The sequence below is a fragment of the Diceros bicornis genome, chromosome 3 (assembly GCF_020826845.1).
Source record: "Diceros bicornis minor isolate mBicDic1 chromosome 3, mDicBic1.mat.cur, whole genome shotgun sequence".
Lineage (NCBI taxonomy): Eukaryota > Metazoa > Chordata > Mammalia > Perissodactyla > Rhinocerotidae > Diceros > Diceros bicornis.
The window spans coordinates 11,657,175-11,669,055 of record NC_080742.1 but is presented as its reverse complement, the minus strand read 5'-3'; positions in this window follow the sequence as shown (position 1 = coordinate 11,669,055).

Sequence of the window (11,881 nt, the reverse complement as noted above, 5' to 3'; positions counted from 1 at the left end):
TTTAGTATGTCCATGTGCAGCACCATCTCTATCATTTAGAAAGGACGCAGCATCACAGACAATCAAAAACGTTCTGTTGAAAAGAACAGTTGTTAATACATTACCTTTTGTATTTGAGGGGAGGGGATTATGAATGCTTATAGAGTAGTGGACGTTCTTGAGTCGTCTTTTCTATCCTCAGTCCTTAGCTCAGTGCCTGTCAGATAGTGGGCACTCTATGGTTGCTGAGTAAATCAATGAAATACCACTGATTATTTGAAATGAGGTGAGAAAGAAAGATACTGAAATCACCTGGAACAGGACAATTTTATATTACATTTATCTTGTAATTTTCTCTTCACTCTCTTAACTTTTAAGGTCAAAAAAATCTCCTAATACTTAGAACTTTGAGGTAGGCATGCAAATTTTACCCTTCAGTGAGCATCATATTTTGCAGTAGAGAACTGATAAAGCACAGAAGTTTTATAATTTGCATATAGTTGCTAATGGTTCCCTCCGATATTTGAGCTGAAAGATACCTAGTTCAATCTCCTTACTTCACAGATGAGGAAATTTGGACCCACAGGGGTTCAGTAATACGGCTTGTTGATAGCAGGACTAGGACTATGGTTTAGGTCTTTATATTTCACTGGAGGTTTTTCAAATTGTGCTGCCCAGACTCTAAGAGGTTCAATAGAAAATGCTTTATGCATGAATGGAGTGACCAAGGGACAGAGCTGTACCACCCAGAATTGAGCAGTTTTTATCTGTCCTATCTTGGACTTACAGATAATATTTTGTTTGAACCAGATAATTTTTTTTTTGTTTAGTTTCAATAAAAACTAAAACAAAAATATTCTGCTAGTTGCTTCTCTATACCAGAGCACCCTCTTCATACAGTGGGTTTATGGCAAAAACAAAACTTCTTACCGGGAGACCAATTCTCTACCTTCCAAAATCATAGTCACATTCAGAAGAGAAAATCATTTTCCTAGAAAAGCACACCCTCATCTCAGAACAAGATGATAGAGCCAATTACCAGCATCCTAAGTCCTTATAAAGAAATGATATTACAACAACTCTTTACAACACAGTTCTCTTGATAATTCTGGGAACACATAATAATGTGAGATTTGAATAAGTTCCATTGGAATGCCCCTGCATATTGACATAGAAAAACTCAGAGTAAGCCAGCAGAATAGTAAGGGGACTTCATAATGAAAGAAAAGAGTAAAATAATTTATGTATTCCTGGCTTCTCATATTGTTATTCCTTCCCTTCCAGGTTAATCATATTATAAGCACTTCAGGGTCTTTTGCCACATAAATACATACCAGGCATCTACACAAACTTATAGAATTGATTTCAATGAAGAGGATAAATCTTTTTTCAACACAATTTTGATTCTAAGAAGACATCTCAACAAATTGCAGAGTATTCAATAGTTCATTTTATAATACATGCTTGTTTATTTAAAACCAAACAATATTTTTTATGAAATATTTTTAGGAATTAGTATCATGTTAAAGTGTTTAAATTATTGTATAGTTTTAAATTTTTCATTGTTTGCTCTCTCTATTCTTCTGTTTCCTCAATTTCTTATTTTTACATTTCTTCTTGACCTCTACCTTTGTATTAGCTCAGATATTCTTACAAATGGTTCCTTATCCATTCCCCATAAGTAAGTAAAATTTACACATAAATATAACGTATTTCTTCTATTTCCCAGGACTCTCCTGAGACACTATACACTATACAGAGACACTATAAAGTTTATGGAAAGTTGGCAAATTAAATTTTTGTTCTTGAGGAATGATGATTTAAAATCCTGAGTTTATTCCTTTACCTCTCAAGGGGAATGATGCTTTCTATAACTGATAAGTGGTGGATAATAAGAATAAACAGAAAAAAACTAGCTATATGTATATATTTTCTGAATTTATAACTTATGTAGTTAAAAAATGAATCCAAGCAGAATAAAGTGACTGGAGATATTAAAAATAAAATATATCTCTTAGCTACCCAGAACCTCTGCTTTAAGATCCACTTCTATAAAATAATTTGCTTCTTGAAAAGGGGCCGAAAAATAAAAAGTATATATAAGTGGTTGTGAGCATCAGCTCTGAAATCAAAATATCCTTGGGCATGCTGTTTACCTTTCTGAGCCTCAGTTTTCTCACCTATAAAATCGGCATAATCTCTATTTCAGTGGACTGTTTTGAGGATTGGATGAGATGACATTTGTAAAACATTCACTATGGTGCCTGGATCACACTAAGCATCCAATAAATAATAGTTATCCTTGTTTGTCTTATCTAATTATGAGGATTTTACTTAGTTTAACCCCATTTTACAGTGGGAGTCTAGAGATGTTTTTGTAAGTGATAGATTGATGAGGGGACAATCAAAATGTTAGAGCTAGAAGGAAACTTAGAGATCATCTAATGAGTCCAACACTCTTAATTCAAATGAGAATATTGAGATGCCAAGAGATCGGCCCAAGTTCACACAGCTGAATGGCGGAAGACCTTGAACTAGAACCTGGGTTTCTGTCAGTCCAGAGTTGTTTCCAACATTCTTGTGTTTAATCCAAGGAGACAGCATCAATTTTTAGTTTGAATGAAACTAAATAGAGCATGAGTCATCAAGAAAAATTTCAGACTTCTCATTAGAACCATTCTAAAGTAATTTAGATTTTTCTACAAAAGTTATCTCGAAGCTCTGATACGCTCTAAAACTGCTTAATGTGAAATACACAAAGACCTTACAAACTGAGAGGCTAGGACTTCCACTTCTAGGAAGATGGAATACATGTACTTTCCCTATTCCTCCTGTGACTTGAAACTTATAACCCTGGACATTATATATAAAATGAACATAAGAAGACTCTGAAAAATGGAGAGGAGAAAGCAGACAGGCTAGGGACCTTAGAACCCGAAGAAAAACACAGCAGTGAGTTCCCTGGGTTTTCTTTTTTTCTCTTTTCAGCACACATCTCAGACTGAGTGCTGAAGAAGCCAGCAACCCAGATACGCCAACAGATGTAGACATAAAAAGCCCCAACAAAATCTTGTTGTCCCTAGCTATAGGACCAGGAAAGGAGCAGCCTAGCAAGACAAAACTTTTAGAAAATAATTATCTAATACAGCAAACCACCACCAAAAAAAAAAAAACCATGGCTTCTACCCTCACCAGTCTGTAACAAGGCACCCCCCCACCCCCACTGGTGTGGTGTCAGAGAAGCCTACACAGGGAATCACAACTCTCATCCCTGCTGTCAGTAAAGAGGCAGTCCTCTCCCACAGTGTCAGTGGAGACCATGCTGGGAGCAGTAACAAAACACTCCTACCCCTCCCAGCAAGGGAGCTGTCAGTGTGGTCTAGTTGGGAGCTAGCATTCCCACACCCAGCCAGCAGTAATGAGGAGCCCCTCTGCCTGACTGTGGAAGCAGGGGGCAACCTGGATTTCTACCTGGCAGTACTGAGGCAGCATCCCTCCCTTTCCCTGTTGGAACAGTGTCAGAGAAAGCCAGCTAAAACAGATGGTTTTAAATAATATCCTGAGCTTTACTTATCATACCAAGAACTAGGAAGATCTCAAACTGAATGAAAAAAGACAATCAATAAATGCCAACACTGAGATGAGAAAGATGTTAGAATTATGCAGCAAAGATTTTTAAACTGCTATCATAAAGACACCTTAACAAGCAATTATGAACCTCTTGAAACAAAAGAAAAAAGAAAAAGCTGCAGTAAAGAAATGAACATCTCACCAAAGAAACAGGAGATATAAATAAGAACCAAATGGAAATTTTAGAACTGAAAAATATAATAATTGAAATCACAAGCTTAGTGGATGGTCTCAACAGCAGAATGGAGGAGACAGAGGAAAGAATGAGTGAACACGAAGATAGAACAATAGATATTATTCAATCTGAATAACACAAAATAGACTAAAATACTCAAAACAGAACAGAGCCTCAGGGACCTGTGGGACTATAAGATCTAATATTTGTATCATTAGGTGTCATTAGGTCCGGAAGGAGAGGAGAAAGAAGGCAAAGCTGAAAAAGTACTTGAAATAATGGCTGAAAATGTTCCAAATTTGGCAAAAGTCATAAACCTACAGAATCAAAAAGCTGCACAAACCTAAACAAGATAAACTCAAAGAAATCTACATCAAGATATATCATTGTTAAACTTCTGAAAACTAAAGACAAAGAAAAAAGTTTTGAAAGTAGTGAGATAAAAATGACACCTTAGGGGCCGGCCCAGTGGCATAGTGGTTAAGTTCACATGCTCCACTTCAGCAGAGCAGGGTTCGGGGGTTCGGACCCCAGGCACAGACTGACGCACTGCTTATCAAGCTGTGCTGTGGTGGCATCCCATATAAAGTAAAGGAACGTGGCAACGGACGTTAGCTCAGGGCTAATCTTCCTCACACACACACAAAAAATGACACCTTACCTATAAGGGAAAAACCATTTGAATGACAGCATATTTCTCATCAGAAACCATGAAGACCAGAAGGAAGTAGCTCAACATTTTTCAAGTGCTAAAAGAAAAGAACTGTCAACCCAGATTCCTACATCCAGTGAAACTCTCCTTCAATAATGGAGAGGAAATCAAGACATTCTCACATGAAGGAAAACTAAGAGAATTTGTTGCCAGCAGACTTACCCTAAAAGAATGGCTAAAGGAAGTTCTCTAAACAGAAAGGTAACAATAAAAGAAGGAAGCTTGGAACATCAGGAAGAAAGAAGACAGTAAGCAAAAATATGGGTAAATATGATAGAATTTTCTTTTCCAATTGAGTTTTCTGAATTATGTTTGATGGATGTTATGGACTGAATGTTTGTGTCCTCAAAAATTCATATGTTGAATCCCTAACCCCCAATGTGACTATATTTGGAGATAGGGCCTCTGAGGAGGTGATAAAGGTTAAATAAAGGTCATAAGGGTGGGGTTCTAGTTGGATAGGGCTAGTATCTTTATAAGAAGAGGAAGAGGGGCCGGCCGGTGGCCCAAGCGGTTAAGTGCGCGCGCTCCACTGCGGCGGCCCGGGGTTCCCTGGTTCGGATCCCAGGCGCACACCGACGCACCGCTTGTCAGGCTACGCTGTGGTGGCATCCCATATAAAGTGGAGGAAGATGGGCACAGATGTTAGCCCAGGGCCAGTCTTCTTCAGCAAAAAAAGAGGAGGATTGGCAGATGTTAGCACAGGGCTGATCTTCCTCACACACAAAAAAAAGAGGACAAGACATCAGAGCTCTCTCTCTCCATCATGTGAGAACACAGAGAGAAGGTGATCATCTGCAAGCCAGGAAGAGAGCTCTCACTAGGAACTGAATCAGCTGGCACTCTGATCTTAGACTTCTCAGCCTCTAGAACAGTGAGAAAATAAATTTCTGTTGTTGAAGCCACACTGTCAGTGGTATTTTGTTATGACAGCCCAAGCAGACTAATGCAATGGTTGAAGTAAAAATTATAATACTGTTTGATGTGGTTCTAAATGTATATAAAGGAAATATTTAAACAAATATATTAGAAACATGGAGGATAAAGAGATATAAAGGGGAGTAAGGTTTCTATACTTCACTGAAACTGGTAAAATGACACCAATAGACTAGGATAAGTTATGTATATATAGTATAATACCTAGAGCAACCACTAAAAAACCTATAGAAAGAGACATACTCAGAAACATTATAGATAAACTGAAATAGAATTCTAAAAAAAATGTTTAAGTAACCCACAGGAAGGCAGGAAAAGAAAATAAATGAAAAATAGCGAACAGACAGAAAACAAAAGGGAAGGATACATCTACAACAAAACATTGTATATTAATGCTTATTGATGAATGATTGATCAAATCAGAAACTGCCCACATGGGAAATGGACCAAGAAATTGGCCAGACTTGAAATTAGCCAGGCCTGAAATTAACCAAAATTTTTGTTCCTCAGGTCTAGTTAAAAAGACTTTTTTTATGTTTAATTAAAATCTACTTCTATTTTATCTTTTACCCATTGTCTGTCTTCTAGAGCTTCATAAAAGCAATCTTGAAAACTAAATTTTAGATTGCCAAAACTTCAAAGTAGGCAACTTCTTCATACGGTTAACTCATATTAAATTTAAAGTCAAATAAAAACATTAAGTTTTTTTTTGCCACACGAGCTTCTCCAAAATTATGTATGCCTTGTATTGTACTATACTTGGAAGACTTTACATTTTTCCCTATTAAATTTCATTTTGTTAGTTTCAGTCCAACATTCCTACCTATTATGATACTTTTGTATCTGGATTCTCTCATGTCTGATTTTGATTAATCCTTTCAATAAATTAAACAAGCATCCTTCCACCTTAAACCAGGCCATCAATGGCACAACCAATTAGCACAGACTCAATGACAAAGACCTATGTCACTCTACTGGAGACTTGCCCATGCTGATTCATGTCCATTTTGGGGCATGATTGGTCCATTAGCCTCAAGCCTGCATTATATTATTATCACCCAGCTCACACTCTCCTACCCAGGAAGATATTATAGAAAACTTTTTCACATTTCACTTTGTTGAAATCAAAATATATTATGTCTATGGACCTTTCCCTAATCTACCAAACCTGATAAACCTATCAAAAATGAAATGAAGTCATCACATTTTTTTAAGTTCTCAAACTGTTTGATCTCAATAGTAGACCCCACTTGTCCTATTCCTTTCCTTAATAATTTTGGAGCTCAGCTGTAGCTACAGGTAAAAATAATTAGCCAGTTTGAGACTATTAGCATCAGATTGGAAGAATATTAACATATTGAATCATAAATGTGGAGAAAGAACTAAGTATTAAAATGAATAATGGATACACAAGAGTCAACAAATTAGTACCATAACTTTAAAAACAATATTGCTTTTTAGACATGTAAGTAGGATGCATAAGTCAGCATATAAAATTCCAGAATCATGAAGCAATTTTTTTCTAATTTTACTTAATACTGCTTAGATTAATCTCCTAACACACAGTTCCAATCCTGCCCCTTTAATACTCAGAAATCTTCAGTCGATCTCCATTGCCTACCAAATGAAGAATAAACTCTATTGACTGATATTCAAAAACTTCACACTATGACCCTAACCAGCCTTCAAGCCTTATTTATGCCTAGACCAAGCAAAACTTCCTGCCAAACTTTACCATAGTATATTCCTAGAATGCCTATTCATTCAACCATTCAAATAATTTATTGAGAGCCTACTACATGCCAAGCTGAGTGCTAGGAATCAACAGTGAGCAGAATTGTATCAGGAACCTGCCTCATGATGCTTACAGGCTAGTATTATTAGTTTGCTATTGCTGCTGCAAACTTGGTGGCTTAAAACCACACAAATGTATTATCTTACAGTTCTGGAGGTCTGCAGTTTGACACTGGACTCACTGGGCTAAAATCAAGTTGTCAGCAGAGCTGCATTCCTTCCTGGAGGTTCTAGGGGTGAATCCATTATCTTGCCTTTTCCAACTTCTAGAAGCCACCCACGTTCCTTACCTTATGGCCTCTTTCTCCATCTTCCAAGGCAGCAACATTAAGTCCCTCTGACCATTCTTCAATAGTCACATCTCCTTCTGACTTTTCTGCTTCCTTCTTGAACTTTTAAGAACCCTGAGATTACACTGGGCCCACCAGGATAATCCAGGATACTCTCCCTATTTAAAGTCAACTGATTAGCAACCTTAATTCCCCTTTTCCATGTACATATGTGCATGTTCCAGAGATAAGAATGTGAACATCTTCATTTAATCTTCACAACAGTCCCATGAGGTAAGTATTATTCTATATGCCCCATTTTACAGATGAGCAGACTGGGACTATTCTTTCCCATCTATGTTTCTTTGCTCATTTTCCTCTGCAAATTTTATCCATCCTTTGAGGCTCCTCACCAAAGCCACTCGTGTGCTCTCTTCCTTCTATGAAGGCTGTATCATTTTGCTTTCATCTCCTTTATAGCATGTTCCCCACCCCCATCCATACTCCACCTTACCCTTACCCCCAGGAAAACCACTGTTACTGAGGGGAATGTGTTGTATCTCTCAGCTGTATTGGGACAGAAGAAAGATTGTGAACCACCTAGATTATCACCTCCTTCACAGCAAGACACATTAAAAGGGAGACACATTAAAAGATGTCTTACTCATCTTTCTATTTATCATTTGTCACTTATATAGCAATAATGTCTTAATATTTTTCTCTGCATATAGTACTTCATAGTTTAAAAAATACTTCATCTGATCTGATCCTCAAAGAGCCAGATGAGGGAAACAAACAAAAACAAGACAGGGCTCCCATAGCAATGGCTTCCTTCAGGCAGTGGCCACCACATCCCAGCCTGGGCAAACAACTGATGAAGAATTCTCAGGGAATAAAATTTGGTATGATTAGAAAAAAGGAAAGAAAAGGAGAAGCTAGCTTAGATCCCAGTTGTGGTCCTTCTGTAAGAGCTACCAAAGAACCTTAGGGTATAAGTCAAGTCTATGCTGCCCTAGGCACTGAGTATTTGCCTGCTACTCAAAGGTAAATTCATCCTACCAAAACAGAAAAACCATTGACCCCTCTCACAGCCTCTTCCCTCCAAACCCTACCCCACACAAGAACTTGCCCCTGCTCAGCCAAACTCACTTCCTCTGGTGGATCAGCTTTTTATCTGCCATGTGCAAGGAGGGAGGTCCATGGTAGACTTTGTTAAGAGGCTTATTTTTACCACTTCACCATTATAATCAACATTTTACCCAACTCACCCCAACATCTGAGGGATATGACACATTACTGCTTGTCCTTTCTGCTTTGTACTCTTTGTACTCTAGAGTGGGAAACCATGAGGCTTGAACTTCCTGTGGCCCTCTTGCAACTGTGAGGCAAAATCCTAGGGCTAAAATTCAAGCTGAGGGTAGTGGGGAGGGCTAGAAAGAGTCTAGATCCTCAAAGACATTGTTGAACCATCAAATCAACCCCAAGAGTGCCCACCTCCAGACCTCTAGATAAGGAATCAGCAAATGTCCTTATGACTTAAACTACTGTTACTTGAAGAGGAACACATCGTAATTGACACAGACCTCCAGGTGACTGTGACATGCATTCCATCCCCCAAGGATGTCCCCTATCCTAGCTGCCCCCACCGACTACCAATGTTAGAGATTTTGCCAAAACTGTTTTAGATTTCAAAATATGCGGAACTTACCCTCTTGAGAAATTCCCCCATATTCACGTAGAAACTCAGAAATAATCACTGTCTCAAGTAATACATGATTAATTTAGAAAATATGTTGGAGAAGAAAAGACTAAAAAGGACACAGCGTTATGTCATTTGTAAAATATTTCAATTTAAATTACTTAACTCTTACTTTTGAAGATTTGTAGCTAGATTTACTGGAACTGTTTTCCCCAAATTGTGGCCTAGAAGACATTCCTACTATCTTATCAGCCCTCTGGCACTCTCTGTCTAGTAACTAGACTGTAGCTCAATGGCTGACTCTTCCTTTCTGTACAGATAGAAAGGATCAAGGATTCTCTCCTGTTTTTCCAGCTTTTCTCACATTGCTCCCACCAATGATTTTTCAAACAAATCAGACAATAGGATATATTTTAAATGGTAGTAAACTTTAATATAAAATGCATTTACTGTGAAAACAATATTACAGTAACACTGATTTCAAAATTTTAAATAAAAAATTCAATCCATAATATCAATATTCAAATATCTATTTCATGTTTCCTTAGTTCTGTCCAAATTTATGTTGTCATATAGTTTTTTTCACTTATCATATAAATATTTCTCCATATTTTTACACAATTTAATACCTAATACTTCCAGTTCCTAATCATAATATTTCTTTCATCAGGATGTTCAAATATAATATTTGTGGGATATTTAGGACATAAGAACATTGTTTTCAGTTTTGCAGGATTATAAACAATGTTCAAATGCACTTCTTCAACACTTTTTTCTTCTTTTCATTACTTCTCTAGGATAAATTTCCTGGGTCAAGAAGTAAGAAACAATTTTAGACTTTTTAATATTTATTGCCATATTGATTTCTAAGAAAATTATACCAAGTTGCAATTCTTCCAGCAATATATGAGTATGTGTTTTACCCCAACCTTTCCAGCACTGGGTGTTTTATATATTTTAAGCATTTTTGCCCATCATTAACTATCAATTATTATTTTAATTTGTATTTTTCTATTACTAATGAGAGTGAACATTTTATATTTCTTAACTTATATTTACTGTTATTTGAATTGTCCCTTCATGATCTCTCACAATTATTTATTTATTCTGGTCTCTTGGTAGTAAATATTTAAAAAAAAATATTTTGGTCTAGTATGCTATTAAAATATTAACTATTTTATTACATATCATTGCATATATTCCAAAGTAAATTTAGAATTTTGAAATTCTAAATTTCAAAATTGAAATTTAGATCTATTATTTATCTAATAGATAAATAATAAATTTATTTATAAATAATAAATTTATCTATAAATAGATAAATAAATACTATCTATCTATTATTTATCTATTATTTATCTATTTATCTATTTAGATGAATTAAGATCTACAGAGGCGATATTTTCTTTAAAGGTTAGTTTCTTATTATTGCACATATATGGGCATATATCTTGCTTTAAGTTATAAGTTTCTGTTTAGGCTGTGAACAAGCAATTTTCTACACTCTGGCTTTTACTGTTTTCAACATTTTGATCTGTGATTTAGATAAGATGGTAGGTGGCAGGCTTATTAAACTCAGAGATCCTATGGAGTGATAAGAGATAGCTCATGTCTCCTTCTGAACTACCTAAAACAATGAGCTGATTCTAAAAAAAATGTAATTTCATAGGAGCCAGCCCGGATGGCCTAGTGGTTAAAGTTTGGCACACACAGCTTTCACGACCCGGGTTGGGTTCCCGGGTGCGGAACCACACAACTTGTCTGTCAGTAGCCATGCTGTGGTGGCAGCTCACGTAGAAGAACTAGGAAGACTTACATCTAGAATATACATCTATGTACTGGGGCTTTGGGGAGGAAGAAAAAAAAGAGGGAGATTGGCAACAGATGTTAGCTCAGGATGAATCTTTCTCCGCAAAAAAAAAAAAAATCTAATTTCACAGAAACAAGCATAAAGTCTAAACCTGGGGTCCAACAACTCAACTGTGGAAGGATAACATAAAAGAACTATATCTTAACAGCAACACATGTTTAAAGGATCAAGGGGGTTCAGTTGGCAGCAAAGCTTAATATGAGTCCATGGTAGGCATTTGTTGCCCAAGAACTTACGTAATCCTACAACTGTATTAACAATAATCACTCTGCTCTGAACTCCTTAGACCATTCCTGGAGTACTGTGTATACTTCTGACATTGGTCCTCTGGAGCCTCTTCCCCAGGGGAATGATATGGAAGATGAAGTGACTCGACACTCGGTGGTGGAGAGAATGGACAGATGGCTTGGGAGATTTTGCTTGGAGAAAAGAAGTCTCATGTAAGATGTTACTAATGACTTGCAAACATTTTAATATTTGCATGTTCTCTGATGTTCTAAACAGGGAAGCAACTAGCCATGGAACCATTGTATGATTAGAAAAAAGCACCCCCACTGGGCAGACGAATGAGAGAAAAGTGCCCCCTCTCTGGGCAAACACAGTGTCACACTTTGGCACAGAGTGTGGTAAAGGGAGTGCAGCTGCATTTCAGTCCCACTTGTCTCCTTGGTCACTCACTTTTATGCACAAATTGTTCAACTTTATGCAGTGGCCCTAGCTCTAAAGCAGGGTCAATAAACTATGGCCATGGACCAAATCCAGCCTATTGCCTGTTTTTGTAAATAAAATTTTGTTGGAGACAGCCACATTTGTCTGT